A 27,788-nucleotide genomic window follows, 5' to 3' on the forward strand; every position below is an offset into this window, starting at 1 on the left:
TGCTGCTTTATGCAAGTTTTCTGTGCCTCAGTTTTCTTAACTGCAAAAGAAGAAATTCCACTAGATGAACTGTATACTTATTGATTCTTTCAGCTATAACATTCCCACTCCATGTTTCCACTAAAACATGAAGCCGTGTACTCTGTTACAAAGTGACCTAGCATTTCTCTGAGAAGAAGAATTGTGCTATAGAGTAAAGAACACGGCACCAATCACCTACCAGGATTCCAGGGTTTCCCCTACCTCTGGATGACTGCAGGTATTTAGACAAGTTACTTAAATTTTCTGGACTTCAGTTCCTTCACCTATAAAGTAAAAATAAAGGTAAAGTTATCCCTTTACGCTCTAATATTCAGTAATTTCTAAACAGTCCAATTTGTATGGTTTTTATGGAAATGAAAAGCCAGCCCATTACTGTGCTTCTGAAGTAAAAGGCATAGCTTCCCCTATCGAGTGCTATCAAGAAGTTAGGCCAAAATCTGTTGACCCATAAATAATTTTTAAGAGACTATGACATTTGCACCAGCCCTCTTCTCACTTATCACTGTAGTATTAGGAAATTTTCCCTGAACAGCATGGCAGAGGCAGCAGAAGTACAAATTTATAGTTAGCTCCCAGCCCCTAGGCTAGGGTCACATTCCTCACCGATGGTGTTCTCCCAGTGCAGGAGCTCCTCTGGAGACCAAAATGCAGTGCAAGGCAAGTCCTTCCCTTCCGTGAAGCAGAGAGGAGGGCTACTTATGTCATGACTGGTCAAGGGTGGGAAAATAAACATTTTCTCAAATTCAGCCTTGAAAGCATCAATTAATTCTACCCATGTCTTTACAACAGCTCAGTTGCTCCATACACAGAAAAGTGAATCAACTGAATTTATCTTTCAAAAAAGTCAGTGGAAAAGAAAAAAAGGGAAATGACAGGTCAATTTAACTTTAGTTATTAGTTGGCGTGTGTGTGTGTGTGTGTGTGTGTATGTGTGTGCGTGTGTCTGTGTGTGTGTGTAGCAAAGGAGAAAGGGGGGCGAGGAGAGACTATTTATTAATACAGGCATTGCGTTGGAATGGTTAATTTCTACCTATCTCCAAACACCCACCTTAGGTAATTTTTCTCCATTAAAGTAATTTGAAATTTAAATACAAAATTCCAATTTTATCTCTAGCTACTTAGAAAAGAGCTTAGTTTCAATGAAAGGTCAACTCACTGTAGAAAGGATAAACACAAGAAAATGTTTAGCTTCTCAGTGGGTGAAAGTGGTAGCAAAATAAATTTGAGAGATAAAGACGTTCAGTTATTTTTAGTTTTAAGGGTGTGTAGTCTATAAATGAGAACACACATTAGGATAATTGGACTAGAAATGTACACATCTTGAGAATATACAGCTAAATTTGATTGGGGATTTCTAAACCTCACTGCAACCTTAGCAGTTTTATTATCTGCAATGATTATATTTGTTTGCCTCTGTTTCATGCCTTCAGGAAAGACTTGCTTGATGGCTATTAACCTACATGCGATGAATTTGAGAGGCATAAAAAAAAATCCAGGTTGAAACTCTATAATTATAGAATATGGTTTTTGTAAAAAGGGAATTTGACATTTAAGTCAGCACTATTATTTCTTTACTTTTTTGTGTGTTATTCATAACACTGATTTCTAAGTTTATTTTAATATAGATTTTCCCTCCTGCTTTTTCCAAAGATACCTATAGCATTATTTGACATATTACATGAGACATTTGTATGTGTTGTGTATACGTTTCATGTGATATAATATGAGGAATTGAGCTGTTTCACACTTAGCTATCTGGTTTTTTTTTGGTCACTAATTATTAGAGAAAAAATCATGGAACGTTTCACGAATTTGCGTGTCATCCTTGCGCAGGGGCCATGCTAATCTTCTCTGTATCGTTCCAATTTTAGTATATGTGCTGCCGAAGTGAGCACTATCTGTTTTATATTTACTTATATTTTGAGAACACCTAACATCATAAACTATCATTGGTGATCACCAAATGAGAGCATCTTGACAACCAGCTTGGATAGTATGATGTAGAATTCAAGAACACAAGGTCTGACAACAGATAAAAGTTTTCAAATCCTGGTCAGTATGTGGACTTTAGCATATGATCTATTCCTCTCAAGGCTTGTTTTTCTCAGCTGTAATGTGAGGGTACGTTGGAGTCTTAACTATTAAAATGATGCAGTTTCTACTTCAAGCAACAGAGTGTTATCTGCATTTCTATTTTACCTCCTTTTTCATTTAATTTGCATTTTATTCATATTCTTCATTGAGTTGCTTTTTACTAATATTTTCTTCTCTTCCTAACATGGGCATCTTTTGTCCAAGATGAAACTGCCTGGTTAATTAATGGACAGTTTAGACAAGGACTCATCATTTCTTCTAAATGATGGTTAAATGGGACCCGTGCTAGTTTTGACTATTTCCCTGCTGGGGTCATGATATTGAAGTGTAGGTCTTCCTGAAAAGATCTGAGGCCAAAGGCCCTCTGGACTCTCCCATCATTTTTCTGCCTGACCCTGACCTTTATTTAAAAAAAGAAGTGTAGTTTGCTGCTCTGACTTATTCACCACTCTGACCCAGTTTTCTGTTGAAATCTTTGTCCTACAGTTTGTGCAACATGATTCTCCATAATCGGGTCTTGGCCCCTCTGACCTGAACCAACTGATTGTACCCTGAGTTTAAGTGATCGCTCTACTTGGATCAAAGAAGGAAAGAGCTCCTTTCATTCTGTGTCAACACCATCTCAATAGTTGTCTTTCAAACAGCACTGTCTCTTTATCAGGCAAGAGTAAAACATTAATTTTAAATTTGTAGTCTCCTTTAAATGTTACAAAGCCCATATATATCTCTACTATCTTTTTAATTCCTTCTAAGTATAAGACAATGCAGATAAGGCAGGTATTATTGTTATCTTAATTTCACACACAAGAAAGCTAAAACCCAGAGAGGTTAAATGAGTTGCTCCAAGTTACACAGTAACCAGTGTGCAGAGCTGAGATAAAATCTCAGGCTTTTTGAATCAGAAGCCATTTTTTTCCTTCCCATAATACATGACTGACTTGAGCCATTCAACAAGCGTGAATCAAAATGAGGAAAGACTAGGTGCCAATAAACATTTGTTTTGTTTCTCTTTGGGAGACGTGTGGCCAGAAATAACATAATGATAAATTGAATGTAAATTTATGAATAGAACTTTGACCGGAGAGAAAAAAAAATTGACCCTGAAACTCTGCCACCCACATGTAATTTTTATTGAAATGTTTCTAAGCTGACTTGTTGATATAGCCAAGAAACCAAAGTGTTACTAAAAGAGTGAATTGTTTAGGTACATGGCCACAACACATGGTGTCCAGATCTGACTCAGAACATCTAGGGTATATTACTAGTTGTTAACGTAAAGAATATAGCACCTGAAAGAATAAGATGACATTAAGTAATTTTTTTTATAAGTACTGTTTTTATCTTTAAATTTAGATACAAATATATTTGAGAGGGAGATTACTGATAACTTGCTAATGACATAGCAGATAACATATTTAAGTTTTGATGACTTGAAAATTTCCTATTGACAAAATTGAGATAATAGTGATGAAAAAATCCTATGAGCCAGTTGTGGGAGACTTTAAGTGTGTTTTTTATTTCTGTATTAATAATTTATAATTCAAAGTATTTTACAATAATTACTTTTCTTTTACAAATTTCCTTTGAGATGGTTAAACCACACGCTAGGTATAATAGGAAATACTTTGCATGCCTAATTACAGAATTATGCAAATATCCCACCAGTATTACTATCTCTCCAATGATAAGGATATATTTTTTTCCTACTCACATCATTGAAAGACTTCTACCATCTGGAATAGCTTTCCTGCAAGTGCATACCTATGTGTGGATGCATGTATTATGACTCTGTATACTTCTATTAGGAATCTTATTTAAAAATAGATATTTTCATCTAACTATCTAATTACTTTTACTAGATATATTGGATCTATGAAATTAACTGAACTTCCATATAATTATTATATGATAGAGAATAACTATAGAATTGGTAATATATTGCTGAGCAAATAAGAATATCCGTCATCCTGTATTCATGAACTAACGTGTACTAGGTATGGATAAACTACTTGAAATACAAGCATGAATAAAATATGACCAGTGTCCATTCTGAGCTCTAATTCATTGAGGTCATTGGCCAAGAAGCCCTCATAACGCATTCTGCTATTCAGTAGTAGAAACCTCTTCATGCCCCAAAGGGCTCCTTTTCTTTTTCTCTCTGGGCTCTATAGAGCAAGCTACCTTCTTTTCCTCTGGCAGCTACTACTACATCCTCTTTCCCCTAGGGCTCTTCACCACGAAAGCCTGGATCTACAGAGGATGTGGCCTTCTAAGCTGTATACCCCTTGAGATGTAAAGGTGGACCCTATTCTACTTACAGTTATACAATTAATCATGATTAAGAAGTATAGAGGAGAATTTCCAAAGTAAGTGCATAGACAGTTCTAGAATCCATATATTCTACTTCTCTATTTCAAGTGTATTTCAGAATCACTTCATGAGTATTTTAAAAATGCACATCATGGGGTCCACCCAGGACCTATTGAATCAAATCTATGTTAGTGAGGACCTGGGAATTCCCATATTTTAAACAAGTCTCCTGAGGGATAAAACCTTTAAAATCTCATAATATAATCTCTAACTGCAGATGGTAAATAAAATTATAGGACATTGCTCTTTAAAGTAGGGTCCTTAAACCCTACTTGTTCATGACAGAAATACAGTATTCCAACTTTTATGTATATCTAAAGTAAATTGACCATTAAATTATTTCCTTAAAGCTGATTTTGAAGATTATAGCACTACTACAAACACAAATGAAATACAAAAAAGGTAGCAGAGCTGACATAACTTCACCAAGTGTAAACCCTTTGAACTGCAAATCATGAAGTAAAACCAATGATGATCTCATCAGATATGTCAAGGAATCATAAAAGTATCCAAAATTTTCAAGACTATGTGAAATATGGAGTCAAATCATAGAGAGTTAATGGTATGCTTCCAATGAAAAAGTAAAAAGTACATTAAAATGTTTAATAATTATTTTATTCCTAATTCCTATTTTATGAATGTTTTATTCATACTTCATAGTGTATTAATACAGTAGTAAATGTATATCATTTATTAATATATATGTGTTGGGACATTTTCAGATTGTTTTTACTCAGAAGTATGCAGTCGCATCATCAAAAAGTCTGCAAACAATAAATGCTGGAGAGGGTGTGGAGAAAAGTTAACACTTCTATACTGTTGGTGGGAATGTAAATTGATACAACCACTATGGAGAACAATATGGAGGGTCCTTAAAAAACTAAAAATAGAACTACAATCCAGCAATCTCACTCCTGGGTATATAATCTGAAAAACCATAATCCAAAAGGATACATGTACCCCAATGTTCATTGCAGCACTGTTTACAATAGCCAAGACATGGAAGTCACCTAAATGTCCATTGACAGAGGAATGGATAAAGAAGATGTGGTACATACATAAATACAATGGAATATTACTCAGCCATAAAAAGAAATGAAATAATGACATTTGCAGCAACATAAACCTAGGGATTATCATACTAAGTGAAGTGAAGTAAGGTAGGGAAAGGCAAATATCATATGATATCGCTTATAGAATCTAAAAAAATGGTACAATGTACTTATTTACAAAACAGAAGTAGAGTCACGGATGTAGAAAGCAAACTTGTGTTTATCAGGGGGGACAAAGGGAGAAGGGATAAATTGGGAGATTGGGATTGACATATACACACTACTATATATAAAATAGATAACTAATAAGGACATATTGTATAGCACAGGGAATTCTACTCAATACTCTGTAATGATCTATATGGGAAAAGAATTTTAAAAAGTGGATATATGTATATGTATAACTGATTCACTTTGCTGTACAGCAGAAACTAACACTACACTGTAAATAAACTACACTCCAATAAAAATTAAATACCTTACGTTTCAATTTTAAAAAAAAAAGTGTGCAGTCAGAAAAGTCTCGAGACCAAATCTATACACCTCTTCTTTTATCCAATTAAAGGATTTTTTTTTTTCACAAAGTCTCCACTTTTCATGCAGGAAAGTCAATCAAAGGAGAATCTCTGAATGCCCTTTTACAGTAAGTGAAAAATTTGTCTTTCTTTGGGACTCCTACCCAGGTGGCACTATTTGGGCACTCAGCCATGCCCAGGAATGGCTTCTTTTTTTCGTGGACAAATCTGTAAATGGCAAAATAATTAGCTAACTAACGATTATTATTAAAGCATACAATGCTATGAATGATACCGCTGATTGCTGAAAATGGTGAGACCACAGATTAGTAGTAGTAAATGATAACAACAATAATTAATGACAGGGCTTCCCTGGTGGCGCAGTGGTTGAGGGTCCGCCTGCCGATGCGGGGGACGCGGGTTCGTGCCCCGGTCCGGGAGGATCCCGCATGCCGCGGAGGGGCTGGGCCCGTGAGCCATGGCCGCCGAGCCTGCGCGTCCGGAGCCTGTGCTCCGCAACGGGAGAGGCCACAGCAGTGAGAGGCCCCCATACCGCAAAAAAAAAAAAAAAAAAAAATTAATGACAGCTTTATGGCAAGCATTGTGCTAAAAGTTCATCAAAGGCAGTCATTTCCTCCGTGTATAAATGAGGAAACACCTATATCAAGGTAACTAATTGCTTGGCAGAGTTATAAAAGACTTCATAAGAGATAATACTTTTACTGGTCCTTGGCAAATAAATGGGTATTTGCTTAGGCACCTCTTGGCAAAGGACATTTCTGGGCAAAGTACCACCACAACAGAAGAGTCCTCACATATTAGTTCCTGGGAGTCAGAACACTCTCATTCAGCCATCCTCTATTTTACTGGCTCGGTCTTACTCTTCTTTATGATATTAACTTTTCTCCACTTATCAGACTTCCTTGTGTACTGAATTCTCTGTTGAACTCAGTGTCCCAGAACACATATCTTAATTTCTCATTTAATTATTTGTCTGTAATCTCCAAACATTATTTTCACTAGGCTATAAGATCTGTGAGAACAAGGACCATATCTCTCTCACTCATTTTTATCTTTCCACAGCCTAGGAGTATGTAAACATATAATAAGTATCAAATATATTTGATGAATGAATGACTGAATATATTAGTCTGGCTTGATAACAGTCATATGCAACTATCACCTAGTGGTATCTAGACAGAGGAAAAATAAATACTAGTTTGGCCTAAGTTTTAAAGGCCTCTAAGTAACTAGAAGACACAGCACTATGGCTAAAGAGTATAGATAACTGGGGGAGAATAAAAAGATACATATCAGATTAAACAAATTGGCCCTGAATCCAAGATGCTCCATATTCCTTGATCTGTGACAGTAGCAGGGAATTTCTTGATGCTTCTAAACTTCAGTGTCTTTATTTCTAATATGTGAATAACAATAACATCTCTTTCATGGGATCTTTACAGAGGTAGATGTAATATGAAATTAATGAAGCTTATGCTTCAAGGCCTATGATTTGCACAGGTACATTTCAAGCTCTAGTTAATGAGTGTAGGACAATTGAGAATAGTTACTATTCACTGTTAAAGAAAACCTGAAATGTCCTAAAACCTTACAGCTTTTATATGAAAAGAAATTTCGTAGAATTTCCTGCAATAATCCGAAATGTTTATATGACCTTGGCTATAACAAGTTAGAAAGCTAAAAGGATCTTTCCTAAATTATCAATAACATACAAATTTTAATAACCTCGATAGAGAAAAGACTGATTTTTTTAATTCTTTCCATGGAAAAAATTACAAAATTATTGTCATATGAACAGGCCAAAAAAGAATCATAAGAAGGGACTTCCCTGGTGGTCCAGTGGGTAAGACTCCACGCTTATAATGCAGGGGGCCCGGGTTCAATCCCTGGTCAGGGAACTAGATCCTGCAAGCCTGCTGCAACTAAGACTCCACATGCCAAAACTAAGAAGCCCGCGTGCCACAGCTAAGACCCGGTGCAGCCAAAATAAATAAATATATATAAAAAAAAGAATCATAGGAAAATGTGTATATGTGCATTGTCTGACCAGTTCTTAGAATGCTGTATTTGGGGTTATATGCAGAAATAACTATTTAAATCATGATTATTAAAAAATAGATGTTAAATTGAAAGAATTTAACAGAGGAACAATCATCTTATTCTCACCAGACTAAAATTAAATAACATCTTTCTCTCTATTTGTCATTTGTTTCTTCCCATCCCTAACAAATGATACTAGAGAAGTCACCCTAGGTACAATTAACAAAACAGTACAAACATTTTATTATAAAATGTATACAACTAAAGCATATTTTCCAATGATGATTAATGTTGGAATGTGAAAAATGTCCCGTTGCTATCAATCTACAATGCTGAATCAGTGATTTTACTGTAAAGAGCTGATCATGTTTGTTAGAGGAAGAAAGTGCCAACTAACCGAAACAATGTGTGTATTCTATTACTCTTCCCATTTGATGTTTGACAAAATAAAATGGTACCTACCCAAACCACAATATCAGGGTTACGTATCCAACCAAGTTTTGTTTATTTGAATCAATATACAGGATTATGCACGTTTATGGGTTTATATTACCACAGCCACAGATGGTAGCCACTGAATGTACGACATTTTTACATGGATGCACATGTTTTCAATGATGCTAAACTTAATAATTTATGTATTTTTTTATATAGCCCATGAGACTGAAAGGCAGCCAAAGAGAGCCACATCTAGAAACGTTGCTGATGTAAACTAAATTAAGTTGAGCATAATGTTGTGCAAAACAAAATGAAAATTAAAAATAAAACATATGTATCGGATGCAGTTTTAGTACTAATCAAGTACTATGGGTCAAAAGGTGATAGACATCATGTGCTTATATTAAATGATTGAAGGGAGAACATCTTCTGTTTAATGCCCCAGAATACTGTCCTCTCTGGCCTTCTTAAAAGATTACACAGCACTAAAAGCAAGAACATTCTTTATTCATCTGTGAAGAAATACAGACTGTGGCGGATGCAGGGGAGCCTGAATACATTGAATAATTAGAAAATAGTTCCCTAGAGATACAGAATTTAAAGGGTTACTATTTAAAAAACAAACACATGCTCTGGAAGTAAAATAAAAATAAAAAACCTTACCTGAAACTTATTGGAAAGTAATTTTTTTCTTGCAATTAATATTTAGGTCAGCTGATAGCATATAAGTGAGGTGAAAAATGTCATATTGGAATTTAGCAGACTATACTTTCAAAGGAATTTCAACCGTTAAAGCTTAGTATCTCTTTGGTTACTTTCAGCATTTGTAGAAATTATTCAAAAGTCTGTAAAGTCTTTTCCCATGCTACTATTGCTAACAAAAACACTTTTTAAATTATTTACATGTGTGTTTATAAATTAAACACACTATGTAAATGTATTCTAAATGTATTCTAATATGTTTTGCTATAAACTGATAATTTATAACTTCTAGGATAAATTTTCAAGAATAGAAAACAGTTCTTTTAATAGTTCACAAAATAAGCTTTCTTATGGGCAAAATTTAGGTAAAAGCATAAACTGAATAAAAGAGGAGTAAGCCTATCTTGTATAGTTAAGGTAGTTTAAAAATAAATTTTTGTTTTAGAAATCATATATGTTATGACCACATAACAATAATTATTATTATTTTAATTATTTTATTTATTTATGGCTGTGTTGGGTCTTCATTGCTGCGTGCGGGCTTTCTCTAGTTGCAGCGAGTGGGGGCTACTACTCTTTGTTGCGGTGCGTGGGCTTCTCATTGCGGTGGCTTCTCTTGTTGCGGAGCATGGGCTCTAGGTGCATGGACTTCAGTAGTTGTGGCACACAGGCTCAGTAGTTGTGGCTTGTGGGCTCTAGAGCGCAGGCTCAGTAGTTGTGGCACACGGGCTTAGTTACTCCACGGCATGTGGGATCTTCCCGGACCAGGGCTCGAACCCATGTCCCCTGCATTGGCAGGCAGATTCTTAACCACTGCACCACCAGGGAAGCCCGACCACATAATTATTAACCAATGTTTTGATAGGTGAAATAAAGGCAAAAATAATCAATAGATTATTTTCCTATGTGTAGAAATGTATGTTTTAGAGAAGTTTATGAAGATATTAATCAGCATTTGCTAAAGAGGTTGTGGTAGTGATAGAATTAGCACAAAATGGATTCTAGTTCAAGATCATCCAATTAGCTAATGGTGCAACCTTGGGCAAACCATCTGACCCTCAGTTTACTGTCTATAAATAAGCAGGTTTGGATCAATAAATGCCAAACCTAAAGTTCCACAATTTTCTATAGCAACCTCAAGAGTTATCATTCTAGTTCTGATATTCTTGCAAATTTTTGAATGCAGAATTTCAATACATTGTAAATAGCTTGCCAGGTTTCATAACTAAGACAAAGATTGAGAAACTCAGCAAAGAGTAGTTTTTTGTTGTTTGAAAGAAAACACATTTTAGTTGACCTTGATGAGGATTAAGTACATAGACACTGCATGTAAAATGTTTAGAGCCTTAGAGCTCAAAAAGTAGTTGAGCATTTACTATTGAAAAAAATCTTAGCATATTGAATTGAACAGTGAGTTTTAGAGTGTGTACTGGTTGGTAGTTTGATATTAAATTTTTATTTTGGGGAAAAAAGGAATAAGTCATTAGAAAATGTCAAAGGAGAGGTGGGATAAGGAAAATAAGATGGAGAGACGATCAATAAAGAATGAGAACTCTTTTTGCTCATAAAATCTTTTCGAAAATTGTTTGGTGAGAAACAGCGCATATACTCAGCAGCAACGCATTCTGATGTGTCTGCCTCTCCCGCTTCATCTCCCTCCTTCTTTCAGAGGCCTTCTCCTCCTCCCGATTGACAAATGCCTAACTAGCACCTACCCAGGAGACAGAACGTGTATGTAAACTATGATGACTGTAATGTGCCGAAAGCTTTAGTACCATCACACCAGTTGTACGTATGTGTGTACTTAACGTGTGTGTGTATTACACTTAAAATCTACTTTTATACAGTACACTTTTACACAGCACAAAAAATAAGTGGTATTCTCACAGGCTCAGTTTTGCCATCAATCATATCAGCAGATATATTTTGAGTTCGTTCTGTTAAAGAAATAAACATAAAAGAGGAGTAAGCCTATCTTGTATAGTTAAGGTAGTTTAAAAATAAATTTTCGTTTTAGAAATCATATATGTTATGACCACATAACAATAATTATTATTATTTTAATTATTTTATTTATTTATGGCTGTGTTGGGTCTTCATTGCTGCATGCGGGCTTTCTCTAGTTGCAGCGAGTGGGGGCTACTCTTTATTGTGGTGCGTGGGCTTCTCATTGCGGTGGCTTCTCTTGTTGCGGAGCATGGGCTCTAGGTGCGTGGACTTCAGTAGTTGTGGCACACAGGCTCAGTAGTTGTGGCTCGCGGGCTCTAGAGCGCAGGCTCAGTAGTTGTGGCACACGGGCTTAGTTACTCCATGGCATGTGGGATCTTCCCGGACCAGGGCTCGAACCCATGTCCCCTGCATTGGTAGGCAGATTCTTAACCACTGCACCACCAGGGAAGCCCGACCACATAATTATTAACCAATGTTTTGATAGGTGAAATAAAGGCAAAAATAATCAATAGATTATTTTCCTATGTGTGTCAGACTACCCTATACACTCATTGATTGATATATTTTGTTGTTACTACTTATTAAATTGAAAAGTGGACCACATATAGTGTTGATCTGGGGTTAAATAAGACCAACAGAGTATACAGAAGTCTGATGGAGAGAAATAGACCGGTAGGGGTGTAAAAGAGCCAATTGCCCTTGACTATATTCGATTAGCAAGTTCACATAACTTATACTTGTCTTTCCTCAGATGAACTGATCTCCCTAAGTCCAAAACAAAATTTCCCTCTTTCAAGTAACGCATCTAGGTGTTTGTAATGATGTGTGGATTTTCTTTGCTGGTTAAAGCTGTGTGCGTGTGTGTGTGTGTGTGTGTGTGTGTGTGAGAGAGAGAGAGAGAGAGAGAGAGAGAGCGAGAGAGAGAAGGATATAGTTTATAAGTGCCTTGGCTTACTTACTTTCTTTGCCACCCTTCTCTTCTCACATTTCCCAGTGGCAGTGTAGGGTGAGACGTGATGGAATAGGTGAGAATAAGGGGAGGTTATCACCTTCTCAAAGTCACCACTGTTGTTTCTCGAGGCTCAGATTTCCAATGTTTTTGATCCTGTACAAAGGATATGCTGAATTTATATTTTGGAAAATGCCAAATAAGCAGGTAGCAAAAACAAAATTAGGCCTAACCTAAGGCAAATCCAAATCTCACCATCATAGAATGAACTAGAAAACAAGAAAAACTGAAACATTTAAAAATTTATTATTTAGCCCCAAAAAATGTTTAATTTGTTTTTTTTTTTTTTTTTTGCGGTATGCGGGCCTCTCACTGCCGCGGCCTCTCCCGCCGCGGAGCACAGGCTCCGGACGCGCAGGCCCAGCGGCCATGGCCCACGGGCCCAGCCGCTCCGCGGCATGCGGGATCCTCCCAAACCGGGGCACGAACCCGCATCCCCCGCACCGGCAGGCGGACTCTCAACCACTGCGCCACCAGGGAAGCCCTAATTTGTTTTTAAAGTTTGGCATTATAATGTACTACTTTTTTAGCATGGTCTATAACTTCTTTGTGCCAGTATTCTATCATAAGTTTGCAATATCATATGGATGCTCAAATATGATACTTGTTTGGTTGCTATGATGATCATAATACAATGATTAAAGCAAGGAGGGTCTCAACTTGTTTTGACACATCTATACGTTAAATTTTTTAAATTAAGTGATGTTTTACAATTGCTGTAGTTACTTGGTAAATGTAATTATGTGAATTAAATGTTTATGATGTTTTGTAATTAATAGTTACCGAACTTTCTTTTATAAATTAGTGTGTGCAAGTTTGAAAATTGAATCTGAGTAAATTAGTATTCATTTAGCATATTACTTAAATAAATGAAACTGCAATTTTGAAAGACAAAATACTCATTCTATTCTGAGGTCAGTGAAAGATGCAAAGATATTTTCATCGAACTCAGATGGTGATGCTATGACCAACTTATTATTTTCCTTCCTGTAGTGAATCACCGAGATAAAGACCTATCTCCATGTTAGTTCCAGAACTCGAAGACTGGTAAAGATGAATTTCATTGAGGCAGTCCACAACTTAAATAATTTTTTAATGCTTAAAGAAAATACTTACTGAATGTTTTCACAAAATTAACATGATTGCCCTAACTTGTGCTTTTATTTATAAATGCACATGCCTGCTGCTTCACAAAGTCACCTGAAAAAAAATCCTTAATCCTTGGATCTACATTTGGGCAAAAAATCAATGTAATTGGTAGGCAAAATAAAAATAACATTTCTGAATTTCCACCTGGATCTCTACTTTCACTGAATATACACTTTGCTCAAGACCTTTCTTGGAACAGAATGTTCAGCAGTCTTCACATCAGGTAACACAAGAAACATTTGCATTCTGAAAGAATACCATTTGGATTTCTTCTACAGCTGGTTTCAGCAAACTATTTTCTCTGCAAGCAATCATTGGATGTTATTAAGTATATGTTATCTGAAAAGTACTGCGTTAAAACATTCGTTGCAGCCTCCTTTTCAACGTGAGAGCTGCTAGTCTACCTTGCTGGAACATCTTGCATAAATAAATGCCAAGGAAGTTGTAAAACCTCTCCTCTTTTATGGAATTTGGGTGAAGGAGAATGATAAGAACATGCCATTATCTTTCTGCTTATGACCAGTAATTATGTCACGTCACTTTAACCACTTTCTAAACATATAAAGAATGTGAAAAAAAATGGTTAAAGGAAGAAAATACTGGGTGAGACTGGGGGGCTGAACCTGGTTCCAATCATCTCCTTGCTTCCAAAAGCCTCTATTCAGGACCCAGCCTCCTCTTAGCCTCACCCCTGTGCACAAGGCCTCATCTCCCAGATCATATTAACAACCAACCATATGGAAGGGAGAAAGGACCGGAACCCATCACTGCTAGGAGCCCTCTCCTTATACCATCGTGAGAGAGCTAAACATGCCTTCTCCATAGAAATGTTATATACTACACGGTAGGTTTAGGTTGCATTGCACTGGCTTAGGTCTGGGGGCTACTTCTAGGAAAAATTAACTTCTAAATCTAACCAAATCAATAAGTGACTCTAGACGGCTATTTTGAAGTGGCTGACAGTCTGTTTTTTACCATATTAGATCTATAGCTGTCATTTGAAAGGGCTATTCATTCAAGTGCTTTGGAGTAATAATTTCAAATGCCTTTAGCAAGTTGGAAAAGTCACTGCCCTCAGATGACTAACACAGGAAAGGTCAATTAAGTAATAGTCTATTCTATTCTACCAAGCTTCTTCCCCCGCCAATGCCAAAATATAAATTTATTTTTCAAGAGCTCAAAGGTTTTAAGAAGTGTTCTGTATTATGAATTAGTTATATTTTTAAAACTACCTTTTCTGTTTAATCTAGATTACATAAGGCATCTAATTTTCACCTATTTCTCACACCTGAACCTTCTTCCCTTGATTCTATGGGTCATTCCTTGATTTCAGATCCTTATTACCCTGGAATATTGTAATTATCTTTCAGAAGGACTTTTGGCTTCTAATTTTTCCCACTTCTAACACATGCTATTGGCAGACTAGGTTTCTCAATGTAAGGAGCACTGATATCACTACTATGTTCAAAGATTTTTATTTGTTTGTTTGATTTGTTTTGTTTTTTTCCAGTATCTTTCCTGTTCAATTTGTGAAGTCCTAACTTTCTTAGTTGGGCATCCAAAACCTGCTTTGATATCTTGCATATCTACGTTTTCATTCTCGTTTCTTACTTTCCAGTTTTATAGATACTTATTTCAGGAAAGTTGGACATTTTCATATTCTCCTTAACACACTGCCCACATTCCCACATCAGGGCTTTGTTCACATGGTTTCCTCACGAAAGAGCCTCACTTTGCAGCCTCTCCCACTTACAGCCCCGCACTTTCCAGGTGCTTATGTTCTGCTCCACCTGGAAGGACCTTTCTCAAAAGCTATCTTAACTACAGTCTATCCATACGGTTAATTTATAATCTCTTCTGCATCATCTTAGGCTGTATCTTTTCTCTGAACTCCAATAGAACTTTTTTAGTCTTTGTTTAAAAAAATATTTGTTTTATTTATTTATTTGGTTGTGCCGGGTCTTAGTTGTGGCTTGTGGGCTCCTTAGTTGCAGCATGTGTGTGGGATCTAGTTCCCTGACCAGGGATCAAACCCAGGCCCCCTTCATTGGGAGCACGGAGTCTTAAGCACTGCGCCACCAGGGAAGCCCTCTTTTAGTCTTTTTTGAAATATCCCTTTCTGTCTTCAAAGTGTTAGGCAAAACTACAGTTTTGGTTCATTTAATCAGCCTATGAAAACAAATGTTATATGAACGTATTCATATTTCCAAAATAAATTAGGCTAAAACGTACACCATGCTGTTTTTCTTACTAGCACACTCCCACTCTTCTTGGTAACTATTGCATACTTCCACTCTCTCCTCATTATACACACTCCAATTTTCACTTCAGCTACTGGTCTTAGTCCTACATTACTAAGAAGAGAGGCAATAAGAAAACTTCTTTCCAGCAACATAGATAGACCTAGAGATTATCACACTAAGTGAAGTAAGTGAAAGAAAAATATCACATGATATAGCTTATATGTGGAATCTAAAAAAATATTACACAAATAAACTTATTTACAAAACAGAAACAGACTTACAGACATGGAAAACAAATTTATGGTTACCAAAGGGGAAAGGAAGGAGGGATAAATTAGGAATTTGGGATTAACAGATATACACTGCCAGGGCTTCCCTGATGGCGCAGTGGTTAGGAATCCACCTGCAATTTCAGGGGACACGGGTTCAAGCCCTGGTCTGGGAAGAGTCCACACGCTGTGGAGAAACTAAACCTGTGCTCTGCAACAAGAGAAGCCACTACAATGAGAAGCCCGCGCACCGAAACGAAGAGTAGCCCCCGCTTGTTGCAACTAGAGAAAGCCCGTGCGCAGCAATGAAGACCCAATGCAGCCAATAAATTAATTTAAAAAACAGATATACACTACCATATATAAAATAGAGAGACAACAAGGTCCTACTGTATAGCATAGGTAACCATATTCAATACCTTATAATAACCTATAATGGAAAAGAATCTGAAAAAGAATATATATATTCTTTATATATGTATATAACTGAAACGCTCTGCTGTACATCAGAAACTAACACAATATTTTAGATCAACTAAACTTCAATGAAAATAAGAAGAGAACTTCCACAAGCTCACAACAAATCTTCTGCCCATTAACCTGCTTCTCAGTATACAGAACTCTGCCCTGTCTCATTTCACCACAAACTCTCCTTGCTCTTATTAACAGTAACTTTTTACCGTGGGTAATAGACCTCATTCTCTCTTGCCTCTATGCCAGGATATCATTCCAAAGGTCTCTCCTAATTCTTTCTAACTATACTATATAATTTCAATCGGTATAAAACCATAATGTAATTGTTTTTATGAAAAAAAGGAAAACCTTCTGGGTTTCTGTAGAATAATGACAACCACCTACACTGGAATCTTTCCTCACAGTCTCTAGAAAACCCATATAGAACAAGAAGGAACGCACATGAAACTACCCTTAACGCATTCCTAGATGTTAACTAGGAGACAGAAAATACCACGATCCTTAATTTACATAGAAGTAAGGAAACAAACATCCAAAAATGAGTGGGGCCAGGTCTGGAGGCCAAGAGTGAGGAAGAGACTGAACAGAAACAAGGAGGTGGTAGGGGCCAAGCAATGGCAGAAAACATAAAAGGACCCCTGAGAGAGAGGGTTCTATACTTAGGTACTCAGAAGAGGTCACAGCGTGGACATAACAGAACCCCTGAGAGAGAGAGTTCTACACTTTGATACTGAGAAGAGGTCACAGCGTGGACATAAAAGGACCCCTGAGAGATAGAGTTCTACACTTAAATACTGAGAAGAGGTCACAGTGTGGACATAAAAGGACCCCTGAGAGGAAGAGTTCTACACTTAGATACTGAGAAGAGGTCACAGCGTGGACATAACAGGACCCCTGAGAGAGAGAGAGTTCTACACTTAGATACTGAGAAGAGGTCACAGCGTGGACGTAGCAGGACCCCTGAGAGAGAGAGTTCTACACTTAGATACTGACAAGAGGTCACAGCGCGGACATAAAAGGACCCCTGAGAGAGAGAGTTCTACACTTAGATACTGAGAAGAGGTCACAGCGTGGACATAAAAGGACCCCTGAGAGAGAGAGTTCTACACTTAGATACTGAGAAGAGGTCACAGCATGGACTCCTGGGGAATTATAAAGAAAGGACTTAAAAATGCAGGATCAAAACTAGCAATTTTAGAAAGGCAAGGCATAGCTTCTGGGAGAAAGGGAGGCATTCCTTGGGGCATTGGTGCTGGTGGGAGAGAACAAACAAGTGGTGGAAACTAAGCATTCTATGGAAAGAGAATTCAAAGTCAGAAGACTTACCAACCCTTCTCTTCCCCTGAATTAAAAGGGGAATAAAACTGCCTTTAATTGTACCAAATGAATAAAACTGCCTTTAATTGTACCAAATAAATAAAATTGTACCAAATAAATAAAATGAATAAAACTGCCTTTAATTGTACCAAAAGAATTTAGAAACTAAGAAATTTAAGAATCCACACCCAAACTCCTCATAGAGAATTACCTGTTTTTTGTTGGTCTAGGAAAATCTGTTATTTCAGAAGGAACAGACATTAGCAAAAAACATCCATATATAACTTAGTGAAAAAAAAACAGAAGATGAGAATCAAAAACATTTCAGCTGATGAAAATTTCTCTCATTTAAAATAAAAATATCAAAAAGAAAAAAAAAGGAAAGGCAAAACAAAGCTAGACAATATAAAGAAAAAAACTGCAAATATGTAACATTATATATATATAGCGCATGACACACAAAATGAGTTTTGTCAAAATAAATTAATCATATTAAATATAATGAACTTAATCCACCTCTTAAAAGATAAACATTTTCAAACTGACTTACAAAGTAAAAGTCAACTATATGCTGAATTACGGAAATAAACCTAAAATGATGTTATTCAGAAAGCTAAAAGTGAAAGGATGCACAAAAATGTATCAGGAAATATAAATAATAAGAAAGCATGGGTTGTAATCCTGGTAAACAAGGTAGAATAGGTAAAAAAGCATTAAAGGAGACAGTTTATAATACTAAAGACCACAATACATGATGGAGATCGTATGGTTATCTATGGACCAAACATCAGAGGAACTCACTTTATAAAGTAGAAACTACAGGTAAGGCAGAGGAAATAGAGAGAAAACCACTAAAAGTAAGCGATTACCATTCTCAATGCAACAGAAATCAACTGGATGAAAAAAAAATTAAGGCTAAAGAAGAATTAAGCAACATCATGTAGAGGATAGACCATATGAAAATTTATAGAATAACAGAGAAAGTGACTTCAACTTAAGTGCACAAAAAACAATCATGAAAACTGACCATATATTTGGTCCCTCAAATGCCCCAAATTTCTGTAAAGTATAAATATTACAAACAACATTATCTTACATGGATATGATAGTTTTAGAAAATAACACAATTTAAAACTAAGCAAGAACAACAATAACGATATCTCTTTATCCTAGAATTAAAAAAAAAAAACTCTATTAATTCATTGGAGAAAGAGGAAATAGGAAATTAAATTGAAGAATTTCTGAAAAATAATGATAATTCAACACTGCATATCAGACACTCTTGGCTCTAATTAAAGTGATAATCAAAAGAAAATATATAGCTTTATGTATTTATATTAATAAAAATCAAAGAGTGAAAATAATTTAATTAAATTCTCAAAGCAAAAGTTAAAAAATGGAAACCCTAAAAAAACAGCAGGAAGCAAATAATTAATGCATGGCAAAAATTAATGAATTTTAAAATAGAAAACAGTACAACCAATTAATAAAGGAAAAAGTTGTTTTTGACAAAAATGAAGATAATTACAAGCCCACCTAATCAAAACATAAAAGAAAGAAAGCATAAACACAACAATAAATTATAACTGGTAAAAATCATTGAAATAAAAAAAATTAAAAACTAAGTGACTATTTGCCCAACTCTACGCAGGTAAACTTGTAAACCTAAATGAAATAGATAACATTCTAGGAAAATACAATTTACCTATATTTAACCCAGTAGAGATAGAAAGGTTAAATTTCTATAGAAGAAAAACGTCATTACAGATATCCACCAAACCTTCATAGACCAGATATTAAGAATTATATGATAGTATTCATGAATAATCTGAGATAACCCATGATGAAAGTTAAGGAAACAATAAAAAATTCAGAAAATTAGCAAAATATAAAATTAATATGTAGAGAGCAATAGTTTCTACATATATTAACAATACCCAGTTAAAAGATATAATGAAAGGGAAACTTAATTTACAATATCAGCAATAATATAAAATATTTAGGAGTAACATTAAGGAATATACTTGGCAGTTCCCTGGCAGTCCATTGGTTAGGACTTGGCACTTTCACTGCCCCGGGTTCAATCCCTGGTTGGAGAACTAAGATCCTGCAAGCCGCGCGTGAGGCCAAAAACAAAAACAAAAACAAAAAGAGAAAGAAATGTACAAAACCATTATGAGAAAAGCTGTAAAACATTAAGGAAAGACAAAGAAGTAAACCTGAACCGATAAAATGATGTTGTTTGTTATTGGTTTGTAAGAGTCAAGATCATAAATAGTCAATTCTCCTCATCTTGCCTGATTATTTTCTATATGAATCTTAAAATCAACTTGTTTAACTCCATGAAAAAAGATTAACTATGAATCATACTATGTGTGGCTGTCTTCTTTCACTAATAATTGGTTTTCTGAAGTTAATGTACATTGCTGCTATGGTTGCAGTTTATTTTTATTGCTGTATAGCCTTCCTTTGTGTGAATTGTCCACAGTATATTATCCATCCTATTGTTGAGGATAGTTTGCATGGTTTCCAATGTAAGGCATTAATTCAAATAATTTTGCCATGAATATTATTGTACGTTTACTTTGATTAACATATTTACACATTTTTCTTGGGTTCAGTCTATGCATAGAATTGCTGGTCATAGAGTATGCATAGATTTAGTGTTTGGTAGATGATGCTAAAGAGTTTTCCAATGTGGTTGTAAAAATTTACACTTCCACCCACAGTGTATGAGAGTTCTGATCCTTCCATCCTTAGCAACTATTGGCCTTTTGTCCTTTCATTTTGGTCATTCTGGTAGGTACGTAGTGGAATCACATTGTGATTTTAATTTGCATTTCCCTCGTAGCTACAGAAGTTATTGGTCCTCTTTTATGAAAAGTCTGCTCAAGTCGTTAGACCATTTTATACTACTTTGCCATCTGGCCCTTGGTTAGATTTAGTCAAGAGAAAAATTTGCAGGAGATCAATAGCCGAGAAACAGAAATGCTTTATGCTTCTGTGTCTCAAAAGGAAGCAGGTCCTTTTGAGGTAGTTTCTGGTAGTTGCAGGTGAAAAAATAACAGGATCAAAGTGTTTCTAACTCCAGCTTTGCAGAGATAACACCTTTCAGCAGCCCGGTCCTGGTCAAGGCAGCACATCTTAGCAGATCCAATATGTACCAGAAGATCACACCCAAAAGAGATTGCAGCTTTGGAACATTAGTATCTAATCTCTGATTATCATTCATTTTTCCTTTTATTCTTCCAGACCCTCTCCTTCTCTCTTTTGCTGCTCCTTCCAACATTTTTCATCCATTTCCCTATATTCCAGTTCCCTATCTTAAATGCCTTTGGCTTGACAATTAAATGCTTGGATTGGTTTCTGTGTTCATAACTGGCTCATAAAGGGCCTGAGAAACAGAAAAATAAAGTGACATATTCAAGCATGTTCATGAAGCATTGTTTGTAATAGTAGAATACTAGAAAAAACTCAACTGGCTATCAATATGAGAATGGACAACTCATGATGTATTCACACAATATAATTCAAAGCAATGAAAATGAACAAAGCAACAGCATACATAATAGGGAAGATGAATCTTAGATACTGCTAAGTAAAGAAAGTCACAGAAAATTGCTATCTTTAGGAAGCTGTTACTATTTATATAAAGTAAGAACAATACATCATATTATATGTTGTTTAGAGCCACATACATAAGTGCAGCAAAAAGACAGAGAAAATAAGCTCTAAATTTAGAATATTGTTCATTTCTGCATGGTAAGCAAGGGGATGGAACCAGGGAGGAACACAAAGAAAACTTTAAAGATAGCTGTAATTTTCTAATTCTTAGGTAGGGTGGCATATTCTTCAGTGTGAGTTCCATTTTATTGTGTCTACATGTGTATGCTATTTGTTTTGTATTTCAAGTGCCAGAAAACAAAAGTAATTTTTAGAAAAGAAGGCATTTATTGTCCACTCAAGTTTGGAGCCAGAAAACAAAATTCTCATTATATACATAATTATAAAACTAAGTCTATTTTCTGGACTTCTAATTTGTTTTATTTGTTTATCTGTTCTCTAATACCTTACTATTTTAATGTCATGTTTACAATGTTTTTATAGCTAATATTTGCAGGTCACCATTTTTAATGTTAGACATGCTATCACTCATATCATACTTACAGTAATGACTTTCATTATCGTGGACCACTTGTCTTTTATTCTTAACTAGAGAAATACTAATTTCTTGATACATTTTTAAATGGTCATGTTTTTGTCTTTTAAAATTAGCTCCATTCTTAGAACTGGAAATTTTAAATATAGTAGAATTAGAGATAATTTTTAAAATACACATATTATCATAGACTTTTAATGTATTGATAGACTCTTTTGGCAAACGCATGAATAAACTTTGGAAAGTAAAACTTTGCTTGACATAGGGAAAGATAATTTTACTGAAATGTCAAGTATAAAGAGAATGCGATTTGTTAATAATATTATAGTGGTTCATTATTATTCACTAAATAGACAAAATTTAAAACCTTCAACTATTTTATGAATGAATTTTCCTTGCAAATGACAATTCCAATAAAGTATATCTGTGCTTCAAAGGTCAGAATGATCATTGAACTAGATAAACTTAAAGCTACAGGATTCTGTTTTAAGCTTGTAATTTAGAAAAACAATAGCTCCATGTTAAACTGGGCATTTTGGAAAACTGTATTTATTCCTTCTGGTAAGTGAGATACAATTCAGTCTATTTCAGCAGCAACTTGCTAAAGTAAGGCTGCAGATTAGGAAACGGCCCACCAGCCTACTTAATACACAAGCAGATCCAGTCAAATGGAAAATGTGTGATTTAAGTCATTTTTTGTATATAAAATAATAACAGTGTTAATCATAATTATTAATATTATTATTATAGGGTTGGACTAAGGATTTAGCATTCTGGCCTGTTTTAAACCTTTGACATTCACTTAGTTACTAAGTTATTTAAATGACAGTTACATGAAAGTCACTCTCTTGATCAGCAGAGGTCATTTCCCATTAAGCCCATCTCCACTCTGCTGTTTTAGGACAACGTGGTGGGCATTTTTTTTTTGTAGTGAAATTAATTATACCTGTAAATCATAGGATGTAACACATTTGTGATATTTTTATTTCTGAAGAAACAAGAGGAAAGGAGAGAAAAAATATGAAGAGAATGAAAATCAGGATTCTCTTAACTGCATTATTACACATTTTACTTTTTTAATGGAAAAATAGGCATCATCCCACAGCTAAAGAAATCTTAGAGGCATAAATACGGTAGGAAAGGAAATCATGAATTTTCTCCTATTTGTGGAAACTGATGGTTTAAGTTTGTCCAACATAAACCTCACTATTTAGGAAAGAAATTCTATCTAATGCATTTATTTGGAAGGTATTTTTATAATATCTGTAAGAATCTGTGGGTTATTTTGGAAAATCTTTCCCCGTTTTGAGGGGTACTGATTTCATTGTGGCTAAGCTGCTGCTTATGACCTTGAACAAAGCAGAAGTCTTGGAATGCCTTCCTGCTGTCTGCACAGACCTGTTCTCTCTAGTTACTGCACAAAGGAATAGTTTAATTCCACTTGGAATATAGGTATGTTTGAGTTTCAGGAAATAATGGAGCACTGTTGATTAGTTGTGAACTAGAACAAGTAAGCCACAAGAGGGCATATTTTTCTTGGTTTCATCACCCTTAAATAAATAAGGCTTGCCTCAATTAGGTACCATAGGAATCCCTCCCTCTCTCCCATTTTCTTAGAAGAATACGCTGTGTCTAAAGCATGTTCTAAGGGTGGCGTGGTGGTACAAGGTATTAAGAAAAGCAAATTTAAAGATTTTTTCTCTTATATGATATATAGAAAAGTTGTTTACTTTTCCTTAAAATCTTTCCTTGGGGATGGTTTGTTGCTATAAGAACATTGTTAAAAATAAGAAACAGAGTCATTTATTTGATTTTAAACTCCCCCATTCTGCAATAACTCTGTGGAGTCCTATATCAGATACAAAAAGCCTTTCCAGCCTCTAGTGAATGTTCATAGTCAAGGAGGTGCTCTCTTCTGAGGTCTCAGGACTTGGGCCAAAGGGGTTGGGCTATGTTTTTATTTTTATTTTGAAGTGCATTCCTGCTGAATTTAATTATTCACCACACCCCAACCCAGCTAAGTAAATATAACCTTAAGATTCTGTCTTGGAAAGGTTTTGAAAAATAGCTGATTTTTTTTTTCTTTTTCTATTTTCTTTTTCAAGAAAAGGCTCTATAGCAGGGTGCTATTTTGCAGAGGGCATTGAGGCAGGAGTCAGAAGGAGCTAGGTGATCACTCCACCTTCTTGGCCTTCTTTTCCTCATGTATAACATGAGGGCCAGAAGGGCTTTGAGGTCTCTCCTAACTCTGAAAGTTTATGATTATTTATGATGTTATAAGAGTTTAAAACACAAAGACATTACAATTTCACATTCCGATTAACTAACCTAAACTATCTTCTGTCTTTATTTGATGATGAGAAACAGGGATCCATTTACTTCTGAGAGTTCTATGCATGTATAATTAATACTGCATTAAAGACAAAAGTCAGGAGTGTTCTTTTCCACTACTAAACATGATATAATTATCTTAATATGTAACTAGCTAGTGATCGAGTGATGAGTGAATTGTCATGATCAAATGAATCAGATGGGGAAAAAAAATCTGCAGTTTATAAGGGGAAAATATCTGATAGAAGAGTAGGAGGTGGGTAGGCTGCTTTCAACTCATGCCATCACTTGTTTCAATCAGACATAAACTAACATATATCCCAGTTTTGTCATATGAGTATAACAACATTTTTATCTGTTCGTACTGTTATGTTAATATGTGAGAAAACATTCATAAGGTAGTATTTATTATAAGGCAGAGAGGTTTTATGTCTGACCAAGGTATGATTAGTTTTATAGAAGTGAACACTAAATGGCTTGGGTTTCATCTCCATTTTCTTGTCTCTGTGCACAGAACTTTGCGATCTCTTTTATCTGTCTTTTTTTTTTTTCCTTTTAAATTCACCAAATTTCCATATGCTTTGTGAATGGAAGACTGCACAGAAAAGCACCTTCTGCAGAAAGTGTAGTCAAATCCTCTGAGATCCTGCTAGATTTAAATTCTGGACCCAGTAATTATCTTTCTCCTGTCTTCTGGGCAGAGGTAGCTATATGTGGATTTGGAAAAGCCTAGAATATAACTATTCTACTCTTTCCCATCCCTGCTACCTTCCTTTATGGCTCCCAACATAGATTGATGATTCCTGAAATTCTACAATCAGAAATTTATTCCTTGGCTTCACTCAGTATAACAATGTAATACTTTGAGAAACAGTGTATTTCATATTATCTAATATAAATCTACTACCATACAGTAAGAATGACTTACATTCAATCTGTGAGCCCTAAATGAAGATGAGTGAGGGGTGGTATGCCACAGAGGAAGAACCTGGACCCTCAAGACAAGTTTGCTCATTCAACAATGTTTCCAAGCACCTGGAAAGTGTTTTGTGTTTCCTTTTTCTTTCTTTTTTACCCCTCAGACCAGAACAGGCATAGCAGCAACAATTAGGTAGTTCTAACTGATGATACACACATCTCTTTCAGTGTAATTAAGGATTATTTACTGAATCTTGAATAGTCACCCTTGAAGATAAGCTAAACTGTATAATACACATTACATTTTAACAAAACTTAAAGTAAAATAGACCTTTCCTACTAGGTGTTATTTCAAGGATTCAGATAGTGTATTAAGCAACACTATAGGACAGATTACCAAATTGCTTTTGGTAACAGTAAATTTCAAACTCTTAAAAAGGGTTATAAAACCATACTGGTGGGATCCTGTAGAGTTAGCAGAAATTTCAGAAATAATTCAGTGACTAATTATTGTTATCACATCCACTGTTTTCATTAATTCATTTAACCCCCAAATATTTGTTAAACACCCATCATATGCAAGACACTTAGAGAAGTATCATGAGGATTACAAAGCCCTGGACACAGCTGAGGCCATTCATCACAACTGAGCTGTGTGGTTGACTCTGCCTGCTGCGTGCTCAGAGTAATTAAAAGGAAAGAAAGCACAGAACCCAGTTTCCAGATGTTCTTCTCATGGTATGTTCAGGATGCCCTAGTAAATACAGTCTAAATTTGAAGTCAGGGTACTTCAAACCAAATCAGTTCAATACAAATTCATAGGCACTGTTTTAGGAGCTGGGGAAACAAGAACACAAAACAGGCAATACGCCTGTATGGGATGCAGACAAATGCGTAATTTATTATGCTATAACATGAAAGGGACTTATTTAGTAGTGAAATCAAAGTGCTTTGGAAAAACATGAGGGAGTGATTAATCCTGCAGGGGCTTTGTGGAAAAGGCTGAGACAGTAGCAAAAGGGAGATGTCATTTGCCTTGAGTATATTAAGCTAGGATTTTAGACAGGAAGGAAAAAGGGGAAATCCAGAGTTAACCACAACTCTAATTAAATACAATATTCTGGCCAATAAACTGACAAAATTATTAGAAAATTAATAAATAGAGTAAAAATCTAAAAGTACTTATCATGAACGCACCATGTGCAAAACCCTAAGCTATGCTTTGGGAGACAAAAGAGGTATTTTGTCCTCACAATGAGATTGCAATTTGGACTGGGGGCAATGGCATAAACAAATAAAAATAATATAAAAATAGTTTTAAATGCAACAAACACATCAAGTGTGTGGTTAATTATAAAATGAGTGGTATAACACTGAATATAAAGCATTCAGAAAAAATGTGGCTATAGATTGGAATAGTCTGTAGGGCTTTAAATTGTCCTGTATCCAAAGAGGAAAATTATGGGGTTGGTTGGTTGACAGTCAAAACCAAGGTTACAGTGATGGGGCAGTATGAGACACAGGAAAGAAACTTGGTCAGAGTTAAGAAACTTGAGTCCCTCCTGAGCTGGCTCTGCCACCAGCGATCTGTAACTTAAAATGACTCATTTAGCTTTGGTGGCCCTCAGCTCTCTGCTGCAGAGGGAAGGCTGAATGAAGAGTCTCCTCCCCCAGACCAGTTCTTCCATTGTTGCCACTGTCTGCTCGCTGCCCCCAAATCGAAACCCCCCTGGTCATTTGCCAAGGGAACTCTGGGACCTTACGAGCTGTGCTCTTAAGTCAACCTGACAAATGCAGGACCCCATGGCTGCTTTTTTCTATGGCTCCACCCCAAGTTAGTTTTATGTTTGGGACTAATAAGTGCAAGGTGTGTGACCACAGACCTAGAGTTCCAATCATACAAGGATTTACCATGTAGCCAATAAGGCCCCAGTTCAGGACTCATCCCTTGCAGAAGCCCTTTCCATGTCCCTGTGGTCAGCCAGACAATGAATTCATATGTCATATGTTTTTCTAAAATCTGTAGAATTAAGCTATTTCTGTATTAGTTTTTTCAAGAGGATCCCACCTCCAAATAGTGTGAGTTCCAGGCTCCACAAAATGTGGATCCACCCTGGTCCCCATACACTTCCAAGTTTTCTACTGCGTGACCAAGTTGTGTACAAATCTACAAGGAAATCTAACACAGGAATAAGTGACGTAACCCTGCTGGCCTGGTATGAGGTAGAGAGGAAAAAAGACTTACATTTTGTGTGTGTGTGTGCGTGTGTTTGTTTTCTGTTGGCCTCCTGCTTGGTCCTTCCTCGGTGCCAGCCCCATAGTGGAGGGCTGATCTCTGTCGCTCATCCTCAACACCTGCTCTTTCGAGGCCAGTAACAGTGGATCGGGGTTTTACGTACTGGAACACAGCTCCTCTTTTTGAGGCTTAGAGTTTTTGAGACAGTGTTTGTCCTGTTTTTTCGGCAGGGAGTCCTTGGAGACGTTATGGTATAGAATAAACAGGCCCCAAAGCCACCCGGGCGCGGGCTCAAACGTCAGAAATTCCTTTACATACAGAGTGCCCTGTCCGGAAAAACATCCCCCAGCGCGGCCGGAGCTACATTTAATCCACGCTGCTGACAGCCCGCGCGCCGACTGGGATGGACTTTTGCACGCTGGGGAGGACTGGCGTGCGCACAGGGGAGGGGGCCGAGGG

At 36.1% G+C, this 27,788-nt stretch overlaps 1 long non-coding RNA gene and 1 other non-coding gene across 2 annotated transcripts; both read right to left on the minus strand.

Annotated features, from left to right (window-relative positions):
* Window positions 1-163: 163 nt before the first annotated feature.
* On the minus strand, window positions 164-27,766 carry LOC113618498 (uncharacterized). The gene is made up of 3 exons (XR_003432036.1): window positions 27,339-27,766; window positions 12,184-12,329; window positions 164-305 (listed from the first exon to the last, which is right to left on the minus strand). It is a non-coding gene; the product is annotated as an uncharacterized LOC113618498 (long non-coding RNA).
* On the minus strand, window positions 1,831-1,937 carry LOC113618610 (U6 spliceosomal RNA). Its single transcript, XR_003432047.1, has one exon. It is a non-coding gene; the product is annotated as a U6 spliceosomal RNA (small nuclear RNA).
* Window positions 27,767-27,788: the final 22 nt, after the last annotated feature.

The sequence above is a fragment of the Aethalodelphis obliquidens genome, unplaced genomic scaffold, assembly GCF_003676395.1.
Source record: "Aethalodelphis obliquidens isolate GAN/ISIS:26980383/991018 unplaced genomic scaffold, ASM367639v1 scaffold5, whole genome shotgun sequence".
Lineage (NCBI taxonomy): Eukaryota > Metazoa > Chordata > Mammalia > Artiodactyla > Delphinidae > Aethalodelphis > Aethalodelphis obliquidens.